This window comes from Oryctolagus cuniculus, chromosome 12 (genome assembly GCF_051225735.1).
Source record: "Oryctolagus cuniculus isolate XC-2025 breed Fujian yellow rabbit chromosome 12, ASM5122573v1, whole genome shotgun sequence".
NCBI lineage: Eukaryota > Metazoa > Chordata > Mammalia > Lagomorpha > Leporidae > Oryctolagus > Oryctolagus cuniculus.
In genome coordinates, this window is record NC_142878.1 from 9,243,921 (window position 1) to 9,259,708 (window position 15,788).

The following is a 15,788-nucleotide window of genomic DNA, read 5'->3' on the forward strand; positions in this document are numbered from 1 at the left end:
TGGGTCAGTTTCTGTTAATTTTTTTCTCATCATGGGTCATACGTCCCTGCTCTCCTGCACGCCTAGTAACTTTTTATTGGACACCAGCATTGGGTGCTAAACACTTTTGTATTCACATTAACAACCTTGAGTTCAGCTCTGAAATTCAGTTAAAGTACTTGGGACCCGTTCGATTCTTTCAGGTTTTAGTTTGCCGCTTTGACAGGAGAGACCAGAGCGGCGTTTAGTCTGGGGCTAACTTTCTCCCTGCCACCGAGACAAAGCTCAGTAGATGATGAACCCTTTTCTCCGCTGTGTGAGTGCCCGCGAGTGTCCCAGGAAACCCGGCAGGTGCTGCTTCACTCTGCCTCAGGCGGTTCTCCCTCCCCACGTGCTGCCCTGTCGTCAGCTGAAGGTTGCAAGGGACCCCTTGGAAATCTCCGGAGCTCTTTCCCACGCAGCCCCTCCCTCTTCCACACTCCGCCCTGAAATCTCAGCCTCGTGTCCACACCCGACTCCACCTGGGCTCCCCGGGCTGCGTGGTGCCCGGGGGGTTCTCATCCGTGCTTCGGCCATCATAGGGCTCAGCACTTCATTTCGCGTCTCTCAGAGATCACTGTCCTTTGTGGTCTGAAGTCCACTGGGTGTGTTTTGTGCAATTTTACAGGTAGCTTGGCAGAGAGGTTCAGACCTGGGGATCTCATCTTGCAAGAAACAGGAGTCTTCAGAGGTGATCAGAAGCCAACGATTTACCTGCATGCTGAGTGTGGACGAGAAATAAAATGATTCATCTTCATGCAGTTTTTCCCGTTTTTACACTGAAAACTCTGGCCATTCTAAAGCCCCTGGACAAGTTCTCAGAATGTTTTCAAACTCACAAAGTAAGATACAGAGGGCTACAGAGGGAACCATTATACTGGTATAGCTATCCAAATATTTTTCTAAGTGAATTCATGCTATAAATGTGCTTCTTAATTAACATATTAAATGCAAGATCTAGCTGTGGGTCTAATTAGTTCTGTAGCTTTAAGAGGTAAGGAGTGTAAACACTATTCTGAGATGTGTGCAACACTGTTACTTTGATTTGAATGCATCCAAACTTTCTATTCTTGACAATGTCAGGATACTGTTACTGTACTTTGCTGCTAAGTCACATAATGGGAGGAAATGCTTAATTTCAGCCAGAGGGCAGTGAAAATGAAAATGCAAGCAAGCAAAGCCGCTGCCTGCAGTGCCAGCATCCCATTGGGCGCCACTTTGTGTCTTGGCTGTTTCACTTCCTATCCAGCTCTCTGCTATGGCCTGGGAAAGCAGTGCAAGAAGGCCCAAGTCCTTGGGCCCCGGCACCCGTCTGAGAGACCTGGAAGAAGCTGCTGGCTCCTGGCTTCTGGTTTCAGATCTGCCCAACTCTGGCCATTGCAGCCATTTGGGGAGTGAACCAGCAGAAAGAAGACCTCTCTCTCTCTCTCTCTCTCTCTCTGCCTCTACCTCTGCCTCTCTGTAACTCTGACTTTCAAGTAAATAAATAAATGTTAAAAGAAGAAAGAAAGAAAGAGAGAGAGAGAGAAAGAAAGAAAGAAAGAGAGAGAGAGACAATGCAGTTGCTCTTTCATCCAAGTTCAAGGACTCCTGAATTCTGTGGACCCCTCGGAGTCTGTGGATTCAGGATAAGAATCCCTGTAGGGGCCGGTGCTGTGGCACAGCTGGTTAAAGCCCTAGTCTGAAGCACCAGCATCCCATATGGGTGCCAGTTCTAGTCCCGGCTGCTCCTCTTCCAATCCAGCCCTCTGCTGTGGCCTGGGAAAGCAGTAGAAGATGGCCCACGTCCTTGGGCCTCTGCACCCACGTGGGAGACCCGGAAGAAGCTCCTGGCTCCTGGTTTCGGATCGGCACAGCTCCAGCCATTGCGGCCATCTGGGGAGTGAACGAGCAGACGGGAGACCTCTCTTTTGTCTCTGCCTCTCCTCTCTCTCTCTCTCTAACTCTGTCTTTCAAATAAATAAAATAAATCTTAAAAAAAAAAAAAAAACACAAAAGAACCCCTGTAGTAACTAATGGCAACTGGAGTACCTGTGGAGTTGTGAATTTTGCACAAGAAGTGGCTCAGCTTGGGAACTGGCAGTGACTGGATTTGAATCAACCATGGTAACAGGGAGGGGTCACGGGGGTAGTTTTGGGGCAAAGAGGGGGACACAGTGTTTCAGGACAACTGGAAGCACCCCTCATGCCAGGACGGGTCTCCTCTCTGCAGTGCCCAGACCAAGCCAAGTTGCCCACAGTGACGAGGCGTCCACCTGTCAAAAGGCTTCTTGCTGGACTCCCAGTCTCAAGACTCATCACTCAAAACTGACAAATTGGGCAGGTCTGAGTTTATTTTTGTCCCTGGTCCTTGGGCCAGGCCACACACTCTTGGATTTGTGAATACCGCTTCTGTTCCTCTCCAATGTGTCCCAACCAGAAAGTCACTGTAATTTTTGGTTGTGTTCCCATACTTCCCCCAAATGTCGTTAGTCATATCCTCCTTCCCATCTCTGCCTTGAACAGACAGCCATTATGAGGAAGCCAGGCTGGCTTCAGAATTCCCTGAGAACCACAGTGGCAGGCCATCACGGCTCTGGGGCTGGAACTGGAGGGGCTGTGATCCAGGGCTGGCTGGCACCGTCCCCATGAGTCATTATGGAAACAGCGTCCCCGGCTGCCGCTGACAGGCTGGGTTGCTGGTGAGTCCATCTGTCAGATGAGAGCCTGACCCTCTGACATCTTACAATGTTCCATGATATGTGGGACGTTGGGGCTTCCGTCTGGTATCCTGGTTACACTCAAATTTGAGTTGTTTTATTCTATTTTTGGCTCCCTTGCAGTTTCCAATGTGTTAAAAGACGAAATACTTTTTTCAGATTACAGAAATAATACATATTCATCGTACAGAAATTGACAATGACAGAAAAACACACAGAAGAAAATTCCACCACCCAGAGGTACAGATTTTGAAAACGTGTTGCGTTTCCTTTAGATGCTTGTGGGATTACAGTGTGTATACTGCTTCTGCAAGCTGTGTTCTTTTTAAACTACGACAGCTCGACTCTCACCCAGTCCACGTTATAAAAAGGATAAAATGATATCATTTTCCCCAAGAGGAAACCTTATAAAAGACCCATGAAATGAAGGAACTGAAATCCAGAGAAGGTGCGTGATGTGCTCAGGGCTGCCCGGCTCATGAGCCAGAGTCAGGAATGGCTGCCTGGGTTTTTATCTCAAAGAGCTCGGGCCTCCGCTTTTTTTTTTTTTTTTTAAGATGTTTTAGTTATTTGTTTGTTTATGTGAAAGGCAGAGTGACAGAGAGAGGGAGAGTCACAGAGAGAGCAGATCTCCCATCCACTGGTTAACTCCCCAAATGACCAAAGCAAGCAGAGGTAGGCCAGGCCAAAGCCAGGAGCCTGGGCCTCCATCCTAATCGCCCTTGTCGGTGACAGGGGCTCAAGCACCTGGGCCATCCTCCTCCGCTGTTTTCTCAGGCCATTAGCAGGGCACTGGATGGGAAACAGAGCAGCCAAGTCTCAAGCCAGAAATCCAGCGCGGGAGTCCTGGGGCAGAAGCAGTGGCTCAACCCACTGGGCACAACCCCAGCATCAGGCCTCCCCACTTCTTGACCCTAAAGAAATGTAAATGAGTCCTGAGCTTACTGAATAGAGTCTTGAGCTAGTAAACTATTTAAGATCTTTGAAATGCTCACTCCCTATGGGGGATTAAATTCTGAGGAAAAATCAAAGGCTCTTTCCCATGCAAAATGATGTTTTTTATCATTTAGAAACTGAAAAGAAAAGAAAAACAGACATCTAGCCGCTTGAGGATTTCATTACTGTAGCTGCTTTTGAACTTAACAATGGCTGTCTAGTCAGGCCCATGAACCTTTACAGGATGGGAATTTCTAGAATTGCAGATTCACTCTTGCCAGTAAGGAGTCTGGGTGGGACAGGATAGGGAAGGGGACGAAAGGAAGGATCATGTGGTGCATTGGGTGGTACAAGGTATTGAAGTGTAACTTAAGAGAACGAATGTGCCCTTCAGAGTTAGGTGGTCTTAGATTTAAATCCTATCTCTACACCTTCCTGGCTCTGTGATTTGGGAACTGGACCTCCTTGAACTTTAATTATCTATGAAATGAGGATAATAGCAGCAGCAATCCCAAGATATAGATGCAATGAATACAATCATGCGTTCTAATTTTCTTTCTAGAGAAAAGTAGAAAAGAGGTAAGGGAGAAGTTTCTGATTTAGCAGTTTTGCTCTCCCTAAGCTATTGATCATGGTGTTTCCTACTGGTGGTTTGTATTACTGCAACAAAACATTGTAGTCAGAGGGACGGTGGTAAGGTCTGCCCCTAAAGATTGGTGCCACAGACGATCTGACTGCCACTCAAGTGGTGCATATTTTACTATTTCATTAATTTCTTCTCATTCTGTTCTCATCAAATTAATATCAAATATTTATATAATACAGAATACAGATGAAACAGCATTTTTCAGAATAAGCAAGAACATCGACAACAGATGTTTTGACCTCAAGATCATAAAATACATTCAGATTTCGAGTAAGAACATGGTGGAGTGAATCGACAGCTTTGCCCTGGTCCTCCAGAGAATCCCACCAAAGCAGGAGGGAGAATGGAAGAAAATCTATACAGTCCATTTCAGTGAAACCCAGATAGGCAGATGCAGAGTCCAGAATGTGCTCAAGGAATGGCAAAGAGCTGACACTAAGCAAAACCCACAGAAGGACATTCAGAAGGCTTGGAGAGTGCAAGATGGCCCGGGGTGGGGCAGGGAGGAGGTGGGAAGAGCAGCGCCGAAAATGCCAAACTGAAAACAGCTGAGAGACCCTCCTCATGGTGCCAGCTTGTGTCTTCAGCTTCTGGTAACCATGCTAAGAACTGCAGTAAGCAAGACTGGCGGCTGAAACACTCTCAGATCCGACCTGACTCAAAGCAGCAGAGGACGGGGGCTGTCAGGGCATCACAAAGGGAGCCATGTTGGCAGGAAGCAGTCTGTCTCTGTGGCAGCAGAAAAGGAGCCCAGCAGGGGTTGTAAGATTTGGGTTATCCTGGTGCCAGCCCTCCTCTCCATACTACCGCCTGCCAAAAACCTCTTGGTCCAGGAAAAATCCAAGTCATTCAAAAATGAATTACAGGAGCCGGAACAGTGGCATAGCGGGCAAAGCCCTGGCCTGCAGTGCCGGCATCCCATATGGGTGCCAGTTCGAGTCCCGACTGCTCCACTTCCGATCCAGCTCTCTGCCATGGCCTGGGAAAGCAGTGGAAGATGGCCCAAGTCTTGGGCCCCTGCACCCACGTGGGAGACCCAGAAGAAGCTCCTGGCTCCTGGCTTCACATCGCACAGCTTCAGCCATTGCAGCCATCTGGGGAGTGTACCAGCAGATGGAAGGCCTCTCTCTGTCTCTCTCTCCCTCCCTCTCCCTCTCACTCTCCCTCTCCTTCTCTCTCTGTGTAACTCAGACTTTCAAGTAAATAAATAAATCTTAAAAAAAAAAAAAAAAAGAATGAATTGGGGCCGTGCTGTGGCACAGTGGGTTAAAGCCCTGGCCTGAAGCGCTGGCATCCCATATAGGTGCTGGTTCTAGTCCCAGCTACTCCTCTTCCAATCCAGCTCTCTGCTATGGCCTGGGAAAGCAGTGGAAGATATCCCAAATTATACATCTCTTCCCTCTCTTATTCCCACTCTTGATCAGCATAGCCTGACTGTTAATGAACAACTTAATACATTATCCCTCTTAGTATTTTTTTTGTCTGTTCTATTTAATGTGACTGGTTTAATTCTGTAATTATCACACAGTTATTCTTAAGTGTTGAAAATGAACTGAAATGTGATCCCTGTTAAACATAAGAGTGGGAATAAGAGGGCCCTTGGGCCCCTGCACCCAGGTGGGAGACCTGGAAGAAGCGCCTGGCTCCTGGCTTCATATAAGCGCAGCTCCAGCCATTGCGGCCATTTCAGGAGTGAACCAGCGGATGGAAGACCTCTCTCTCTGTCTCTACCTCTCTCTGTAACTCTGTCTTTCAAATAAATAAAAATAAATCTTTTTTAAAAAAAGAATGAATTATAAAAATATGAGATAACAATACTCTAAACCAAAGATATTAATGTTTTTATTGAAGAAAAATCAGCAAGATTTAGCAAGAAATAAAGAACATATCAGAAAAACACTGTTATCATGAAGCAGATAAAAATTTTCATTGATATAACAAAATTGAAACATTAATGAAGAAATTGCCTCTAACGATAAAATCACAAAGCAGAAATCTTTTTTAACCTCAGGGAAGAGGTGATAAGACAATAGGAGGGAATGCTTGAGGAACTTGAGAAAGGAAGTGAAGTTTAGTCAAAGTTCTACAGAAATTAAGACAAAATTGAAAGGAACATAAAGGAGCAGACAGAGCAGGGACAAAGTAAAATAAGAAAGATGAATGCTGAAATGGAGTGAAAATACATTTTTTTTTTTTGACAGGCAGAGTGGACAGTGAGAGAGAGAGAGAGACAGAGAGAAAGGTCTTCCTTTGCCGGTGCACCACACTGATCCGATGGCAGGAGCCAGGTACTTATCCTGGTCTCCCATGGGGTGCAGGGCCCAGCACTTGGGCCATCCTCCACTGCACTCCCTGGCCACAGCAGAGAGCTGGCCTGGAAGAGGAGCAACCGGGACAGAATCCGGCGCCCCAACCGGGACTAGAACCCGGTGTGCCGGCGCCACAAGGTGGAGGATTAGCCTAGTGAGCCGCGGCGCGGGCCTGAAAATAAATTTTTTAAGGATTTCTTTCTTTGAGAGAGTTACACAGAGAGGGGCTGAGACAGAGAGAGAGAGATTGATCTGCCATCCTCTGTTTCACTCCCCAGATGGCCACAATGCCAAGGATGGGCCAGGCCAAAGCCAGGAGCCAGGAGCTTCATCTGGGTCTCCCACATGGGTGGTAGGGGCCCAAACACTTGGGCCACCTTCTGCTGCTTTTCCCAGGCCATTAGCAGGGAGCTGGATTGGAAGTGCAGCAGCTGGGACCTGAACCAGTGCCCATATGGGATGCTGACGTTGTAGGTTGTGGCTTTACCTGCTATGGCACAATGCTGGTCCTGAAAAAAAAATTTTTATACTATATAAAAGAGAAAATGTTAGGCACAGGAGACATTTAAAGGTGACTAACATATGTACATTACCAGGGACACTTCAGACAACCAAGGAAACATTGAATGCGGACTACAACTATTGTTCTAAGGCTAAAATAAATGTGGAGATTATCATGACAGATTAGGTAAAAAGTCATACTATATACTAAAATTGCACAAATATCACAATTCTGGGACAGAGAAAGAGAAAGGGAAAGAAGATGGAATGTAAAATAATCTCACTGGTTCTCTCCTTTGTACTATCAGGAACCAAAGGATAACATATAAGGTTGAAAATCAAGCAAAAGAATTGCAAGCATATTAAACGGTACGAAGATAAACATAAGAAAGATAACATTCGTGACTCTAATTCAGTGGTGAAGGAAAGGGAAAAGCTGGGTAAAGATGAGGAAATATGTAGTTTTATCATTGCCCATGACAGAGAATTTATATTGCCCAAGGAGTCGGAGAATTAAATTAGAATGCAAGCCTGCCTAAATTGCAAAACTTCACACTCAAGAATAAAGCAAAAAAAAAAAAAAAAGTAAGTGACTTTAACACAAAAACATAAGCAAAACACAGAGTAAAGCAAGGAGCACGGAAACCAAGCACATAGGTCACAATAGCCGTGTGAAGCGGCGTAACCCAGCTGCGTAGAAGACGTTCTGATCAAGTTACAGACAAGCCTCAGTGCTGTACACAGGGAGGGTGCAAACGCAGAGTAGAAGAAGGACTTCTCATCTCCTTTCATTAACAATTAGAACACAGGACAAAATATGTGTTTTTGTTTGTTTTTTGTTTGTTTTTTGACAGGCAGAGTTAGACAGTGAGAGAGAGAGACAGAGAGAAAGGTCTTCCTTCCGTTGGTTCACCCCCCAAACGGCTGCCACGGCCAGTGCACTGCACTGATCCAATGGCAGGAGCCAGGTGCTTCTCCTGATCTCCCACACGGGTGCAGGGCCCAAGCACTTGGGCCATTCTCCACTGCCTTCCCAGGCCACAGCAGAGAGCTGGCCTGGAAGAGGGGCAACTGGGACACAATCCAGCGCCCCAACCGGGACTAGAACCCGGGGTGCCAGCACCAAAGGTGGAGGATTAGCCTAGTGAGCCACAGCGCCAGCCAGGACAAAATATCTTAAGCAGCTGCTTTCAGACACTGGACAACAGGCAGCAAAGAACTGTGGTCCCTCAGAGAAGGAAAACAGCAAGGCGAGCCTACAGCTCTGTGCCCTCTGCCTGGAGACAACCTCTGGACGGCTGTGGCAGAGAGAGAGGACAGCACAGGACTCCGCAGCCTTGCTGAGCTAAGGAAATGGGGTTGGCAGTTCAAGGACCCTCAGCTGGGAAAGCTGGGCAAACAGCCACTGCCATGCGTTTCCAGTCGGGGTGCAAATCGGCAGAAACCTTCATGGAAGCCAATTTGGCAATGTCTGGCAAACTTACTTCTTGAGTTAGCCACCTGGGAACTTATCTTGCAGATACGGTCTTTCATACTTGCACAGGTGCAAAATGAGGTCTGTACAAAGTTGCAACAGCATTGTAGCATTGTTTGTACCTGGAAAATAAAGACAAAGTATAATGCACTCACACAATGGAATACGGGGTGTGTATCCCTCATCCAAAATATTCAGGAACAGAATTGCTTCAGATCACAGATTTTGGAATATTTCCACACACTTTGAGATATCTTGGGGATGGGACCCTAGGCTAAATGCAAAATTAATTTATGTTTCATATACACATGGCCTGAAGATCGTTTTATACTATATTTTTCTTGTGTCTGCATTTTGACTGTGACCCATCACACAAGGTCAGGAGTGAAATTTTCCACCTGTAGGTCATGTTGGTGCTCAGAGTATTTAGGATTTTGAAGCATTTCAGATTTTTGAGTTTTCAAATTAGAGACACTCTTCATGTGTACAATTACCCAAAGAAATATTAGCACGTCAAGTCCATTATTTAAAATAAATCTTCGACAGATGTGTGTGTGTGTGTGCATGAGACACACACACATACAGAGAGAGAGAGAGAGAGAGAGGGAGAGAGGGAGAGAGGGAGAGAGAGAGAGAGGGAGGGAGGGAGGGAGGGAGAATGTCTCCCATCTGTTGGTATACTCCCCAGATTCCCGTGCGGATCAAGACTGGACTAGACTGATGACAGTAGCTGGAAACTCAATCCAGGTCTTCCATGTGGAGAGCAAAACACAATTACTGGAGCCATCACCGCTCTGCCTTCGAGGGCCTGTTTTAGCAGGAAGCTGGAGTTGGAGAAGGGTATCAAACCCAGGCACATGATGTGGACATAGGAGGCTTAACCACTGGGCTAAACACCTGCCTCGTCCTTATTAATTATCCCCTTTTTAAAATAGGTGTTGTCTCAATTAAAGGAGAAAAAAAACAAAACAAAACAAATGATCCTCTTGACGGGCACAGAGAAGTGGACCAAATGTCACGTCCATCCTCCTAAAACTGCTTAGCAGACTAAAAATCAGAACGAAAGTTTTATTAGCTTGATCAGAGGTATATGATAGTTAGCAATGTTTCAGGTTTATCTCCTTTTAAGCACAATACATGCTTGTTAAAAATGTATTTCCCTGTAATACAAAAGAAATACTCAACAGCGATCATATAATGATAGACCGAGAAAAGTTATTTCAACGGAGAAACAGAAAAAGGATTACTATCTAGACCAGCACTGCCATAGAATTTTCTAGGGTGATGGACAGGTTCTCGCTGTGTGCTGACAAGCAAGGTGGACAGGAGCCTCATGTGGCTGCTGGGCCCCTGGAGTGTGGCCAGTGTGCCCGAGGAACTGAGTCTTATATATCACCTGATTAATTTAAATGTAAGTGGACAATTATGACTCGTAGTGACCCAGACAGGACAGCATGGATGGAACACAGATTCCTGCAGATAAAGATAAAAGCGTAGCAGAAGACAATCTGGCCAAGGAAGTGCACACACGGCACAGAAGAAATATCAATGGCCAGTAAATCTGCAAAAAAAAAAAAAAAAAAAAGAGTCCCCCGCCCCATTCTTATCAATGAAGCAAATGCAAAATTAAACACAGTTAAGATACTCTTTTTGGATACAAGTTTTAGTTTGTTAATATCTGGAGTGGGTGAAGGGGAGAGGAGATGGCTACTCGCTCTGACTGTTGGTAGGACAATGTAGTGATGGCAATTTATTTGATGGGCAATTTAGTGGTATCTCTTTTTTAAAAAAATTTATTTATTTATTTGAAAGGCAGAGTTACAGAGAGGCAGAAGTAGAGACAGAGAGAGAGAGAGGTCTTCTATCTGCTGGTTCACTCCTCAAATGACCACAATGGCCAGAGCTGAGCCAATCTGAAGCCAGGGGCCAGGAGCTTCTTCCAGGTGTCCTGCTCGGATGCAGGGGCCCAAGGACTTGGGACATCTACTGCATTCCCAGGCTACAGCAGAGAGCTGGATCAGAGGAGGAGCAGCTAGGACTTGAACTGGTGCCCATATGGGATGCTGGCACTGTAGGTGACAGCTTTACTGGCTATGCCACAGCACCAGCGCCTAGTGGTATTTCTTAAAACTAGAAAAATGCTCAACAGGGTGCCCTAATGGGCTAAGCTCTGCCTACGACGCAGGCATCCCATATGAGCACTCGTTCAAGTCCCAGCTGCTCCACTTCTGATCTAGCTCCCTGCTGACATGCCTGGGAAAGGCAGCAGAGGGTAGACCAGTCCTTGAGAACCTGCACCCACGTGAGAGATCTAGATGAAGCTCCTGTCTCTTAGCCTTGGCCTGGCCCAGTCCTGGCTGTTGTGGCTATTTGGAGAGTGAGCCAATGAATGGAAGATGTCTCTCCCTCTCTCTTCTTCTCTGTTTCTGCCTTTCAAGTAAATAAAATAAATCTTTAAAAAACGTGAGCAACCTTCCATTTTTATGGAATTGAAGATATTCATTCTAAGTTCATTCTGGAATAAATTCAACCTAGAATAGAAAATATCAGAAAAAGTAAGACACGTTCAAAAAAGAGAAACAATGTGAAAGGAGGCTCTCCCTGCATCAGAAATCTGTTTCCTAGAGACAAACTCAGCACCCACATGTACACATGCATACATGCCCTTCTAAACACACACACACACACACACACACAAGCTTTGATGATGTTAAAGGGCACACAGATCCTCGCACACTACAGGGGGCAGCAGGTAAACTGGTACAAGCACCTGGGAAAATGGTTTGGTAATCTCCATAAAAGCTGATCATAAGTATACTCTGAGGATGTTAAAAAGAAATGCATAGGCCGGTGCTGTGGCTCACTAGGCTAATCCTCCGCCTTGCGGCGCCGGCACACCGGGTTCTAGTCCCGGTCGGGGCGCCGGATTCTGTCCCGGTTGCCCCTCTTCCAGGCCAGCTCTCTGCTGTGGCCAGGGAGTGCAGTGGAGGATGGCCCAGGTGCTTGGGCCCTGCACCCCATGGGAGACCAGGACAAGTACCTGGCTCCTGCCATCGGATCAGCGCGGTGCGCCGGCCGCAGCACGCCGGCCGTGGCGGCCGTTGGAGGGTGAACCAACGGCAAAGGAAGACCTTTCTCTCTGTCTCTCTCTCTCACTGTCCACTCTGCCTGTCAAAAAATGAAAAAGAAATACATAGGTATTTACACCAAAGGATACACACCAGGGCTGGCATTGTCGGGTAGAGGGTGAAGCTGCCACCTGTGGCACCGACATCCCATATGGGCATATGGAGTCCTGGCTGCTCCACTTCCAATCCAGCTCCTTGCTAGTGGCCTGGGAAAGCAGTAGAATACGGTCCAAGTGCTTGGGCCCCAGCACCCATGTGCTATGAACCTTCATAGCAGCAGCGTTCCTAATAGCTTCAATCGGAAGCCCTTCAATTCTGTTCAGCAACAGAATATCATGGATTAATAAATTATCATTTATCCAGACAACAGAAAAGTCCACCGTAAAAGTTATAAGCGAGCTATTGACACATGAGTCACTGATACATGCAACCACGTAAATTACTTTCACAAACACAGTGTTGCATATAATACGTAATTCACAAGAATGCTTTCCAAATGACCCCATTGATGCACATTTGGGAAACAAGAAGACGGAACGTGTGGTGCTGGCAGTCAGCATGATGGTTATCTGTGAGGGAAGGGAGTGGGGCTGAGTCCCCTGTCCTCTCTGCTCCCAGACCCTTCACGAAGAGAAGCCTAATTCCTGCAGGCCCGCCTTGTTGAGACTGATTTCTCCCTGGCTCCCTCACCCCTGAGACGCACGTACCTAGAAACGGCAGCTTTCCCTTCTCCGGCTCTAGGCTTTCCTGCTGCACTTCCCTTCGCCAGGCTGAGGCAGAACCGGCGCCCTCAGCTGCTGAAACCATCTTGCTACCAGGTGCGCAGGTCCTTGGCTGGAGACTTGTCCTGGGAGCTGCCGAAATGAAGCCCGAGTAAAGTCTTTCGAAGCACACCTGGCGCTCACAAAGCCACGGGTGAGTGCATGCTGGAATTCTTATTACGCCTTACACGTTCACTTTCCATTTGTCTCCGTTTTCTCTTCTCCAAGGCAAAATAATCGCACGCAGGTCCTTAAGTGAGCCCAGAACGCATCCACATCGCATAACGTTTACTTCCTTCCTACATCTCATCACTTAAAAAAAGAGTTTTGGTTACAAACATGTCAGAGACACAAAACAGTACAGAAGATTGTTACACAGGTCCGTGAAGACTCTGTCGTCCAAATTAAACAGACACTGGTCTTTTGCTGCATTTTCCTTAGGGGTGTGTGTGTGTGTGTGTGTGTGTGTGTTTGGACAGAAACAGCTAAGAGTCCCTCTCCTCAATTCCTCTTTTCTCCCCATTTTCCTTCACACCCCAGTCTCGATTTGGTATACGTCATCCTCGCTTTTGCTTCAAATGCCTCTATTACATTATATAGAATCTCAATTCAATTTTAAACTGTAGTCGAAATAATCTACATCTGATGATGACCTTCTATAAAAAGTGTCTTTAATAAGCAAAGAAGAGAGAAGGCCTCCAGAAACCAGACGAATGTCCAGGGGCGTTTGGTGGGGTCAAGGGGAACTGCTCCCGTGCAGGGTCTGCCTTGTGCAGAAGCCCACTTCTGACAGATGAATTACTGGGACCACAGCCCTTCCATAAATGGTCTCACATTTTTCAACATGATTGTCACCCACCACAGCAACCCGCACCATATGTCTCACACGGTGACCAACAGCTGAGTGGTCAAGGCTTCGGCCTCCTGTCTACAGCACTTATGGGTGGCACCTGCTCAGCTCTGCTGGCCTGCTCGCCTGAGGCCAGGGACAGCTGCGACCTGCAGGTGAGGCTCTGCCATTACCCAAACCAGATGGCTGACCCCAGACTCTATTTATGACATATGCTGGCGTTTATAGCAGCCATACCAACCGGGGTGCCGGCACCTGTTGGACCAAAGATGGGGCTATCACCTGTCACCTGACATTCGACATGATGAGTTGCCCTGGTGCTAAGGCTTTTTCTGTAAGGTGGGTTTCTGCCTCCCTGGAGTGGCTCTGGACTCTGCCTCTGCCTCCAGCCCCTAAAGAAAACCCCAGGGGGGCTTGTGAAGGGCTGAGAGCTTTTGTTGGTGAGTCAAGCATTTCCTGGGGAGCTTTGCAAACCCGCCCTGTCCCCTGGGCTGGAGAGAAGCAACAGACCAGGTGTCTCCAGCGCAGGGCAGGTGGGAGTGCCTAAGAACCCGACCACGGGACACTCAGCACCAGCACTCTTGCCTCTGCGGCTTTGCGAGAGCCCCTTTTGCTCCCACTCCCAGGAGCCATGGCTGCCCAGATACCAGAGTATGGGTTCCGCTCCAGCATCTCTGGAGCACGCTTCGGGAGCTCACTTCCACGAGCTGGCGAGGGGGCCCTTCCTCTCGTTGTGCAGTCCAGGGGTCTCCTGACCTGGAACCTGGTTCCAAGGGGCCCACTCGGGCTTCCCGGGACTGTCTTGGGCTCACCCCTCACAGGGTGGTTCTTGGGTACCATTTGTGTGTGTGTCCCTCCTCAACCTGTTTTTCAAAGGTATCAGCCTATGCTTAAGGCATTTCCTGCTTCTCACTGGCCTATAACAAGGTAGCCTTCCTGAGTGCCATTATTAAGCCCTTACTGTTTGTCTTCGCTGGTACTTTTATTGGTAGCAAAATAGTTGTGTGTGCTACCATAAGAATTCTAGAGCTAAAATTATTACTTAGTTCCTGAATTATTAATATGAGTCCTGAACGGACGGGGTCTGGAGGGTCAGGATGACTTGAACCTGAATGCACTGTTAGACTTGTGTGTGAGGCTTTGGGAGGCAAAGGCCCATGTTCTGAGAGCTCTTTGACACAAGCAGATAACCAATCGTTGTTAAGGACCATTAACCTATTGCATCCATTCATTGCTTTGTGCTCATTGACCTACATTCAGCTAATATAGTAAAAAGTGTCAGGCACGGGGAGAGCCACTAAAAAGCAAAAACAGCCCTACCCTCGTGCAGCTCAGAATCTGGTGGGGTGACACCGTAAACAGGTCAGCACACACAATGAATCACAGATGGTAGTGAGCGTGCGAGTGCAGCAGAGCGAGAGGATGCAGAAGGAGGAGGACTTGTCCGGAAGTGTGGTCGGGAAGTCCTATTCACTGAGCCCTACAAGCCAGGCCTGGAAATCCAAGACAAAGCGGTCTAGTCACAGGACGTGGTGAGCAGAGTCCAGGTCTCCAGGAAGGAAGGGGAAGGAGACTTGAGGCCTGCAGGAGTGGGGGGCTTGCGGGCCAGGAGGGGCAAGGATTGTGCCCTGGGAACTCGGTGAGCTGTGCCGGCTGGTCTTTAGTTCTTGCAATGCAAGTCACCTTAGGGGATGAGGCCGCAGAGCAACGGGATGGCGCTCACACTTTGGGAGCATCCGGGTCTGTGGAGAGGACAGGCTGTAAGAGAGGTCGGAGCCGGGAGACCACACTCCAGGTGAGAGGGAATGGGGACTCAGCCGCCCATCTGCACGCAGTGCAGAGGCAACGCAGTGAGACTCCACCCCGGGTTGGGTAAGGGGGAGACCCAAGGAGGAGTCATGACGATGGCCACATTCCCGGGTTGGACTCCTGGCTGGGATGGAACTATGTCCTGGGGAGGGAAAGCCCGGGGAAGGTCAGGATTGGGATGAGAGTAGAGCAAGTTCATTTTCAAACTCCAGCTTGTGTTAAGACTAGAAGAGGTTGAGGTGTAAAATGGTCACCCTGGCAAGAGGATTGCACACTTGTTAAAGAAATGTGATAGGACCACTACAAGCATTCAGTGCCGACTTGAGGTTTAAAATCCTGCATTCAATGTCGACCCATTTCTGGCTGTGCTTGGAAGTGTAGTCAACTAGAGGGGGGATGGTCACTGGGTTAGGGTGTGGACAGCTAATTACAGTGAGGGCAGAGTGGGCACAAGAATCAGGCTATGTACAGGGAGCGGTAGAGAATGCTGTGGGCTTACCAACATCCGCTATCCTCTTCTTCCTGGGAATGTAGCTGGATATTTCCCCAGTGTGGGGAGCAACTGGGAGCAACTCGGACTAGACTAAGTTACTGGAATTAAGACTTATTCTATGCATCTGCTCTCCCACAATATGGTGCTGGGAGAGGAGGAAACAG

The 15,788-nt window shown here is 47.7% G+C and overlaps 2 long non-coding RNA genes across 9 annotated transcripts in view; one reads left to right on the forward strand and one right to left on the reverse strand.

Annotated features, from left to right (window-relative positions):
* Positions 1 to 12,553, reverse strand: LOC149122928 (uncharacterized). 2 transcript variants are annotated; one of them, XR_016218739.1, is made up of 3 exons: positions 12,419 to 12,553; positions 8,594 to 8,705; positions 1 to 739 (listed from the first exon to the last, which is right to left on the reverse strand). It is a non-coding gene; the product is annotated as an uncharacterized LOC149122928 (long non-coding RNA). The 2 variants fall into 2 exon arrangements; XR_016218740.1 differs by lacking the exon at positions 1 to 739 and adding an exon at positions 6,523 to 7,117.
* LOC149122929 (uncharacterized) overlaps positions 12,345 to 15,788 on the forward strand; it is a 19,315-nt gene continuing 15,871 nt past the window's right edge. For 3 of the 7 annotated variants that reach the window (XR_016218732.1, XR_016218738.1, XR_016218734.1), the window contains exon 1: positions 12,488 to 12,626. This is a non-coding gene — a long non-coding RNA (uncharacterized LOC149122929). Of the gene's footprint in view, positions 12,627 to 13,336; positions 13,478 to 13,518; positions 13,662 to 14,572; positions 15,118 to 15,788 lie in introns of those variants that run through there. The other 4 variants (XR_016218736.1, XR_016218731.1, XR_016218733.1 and 1 more) reach the window with 4 other exon arrangements.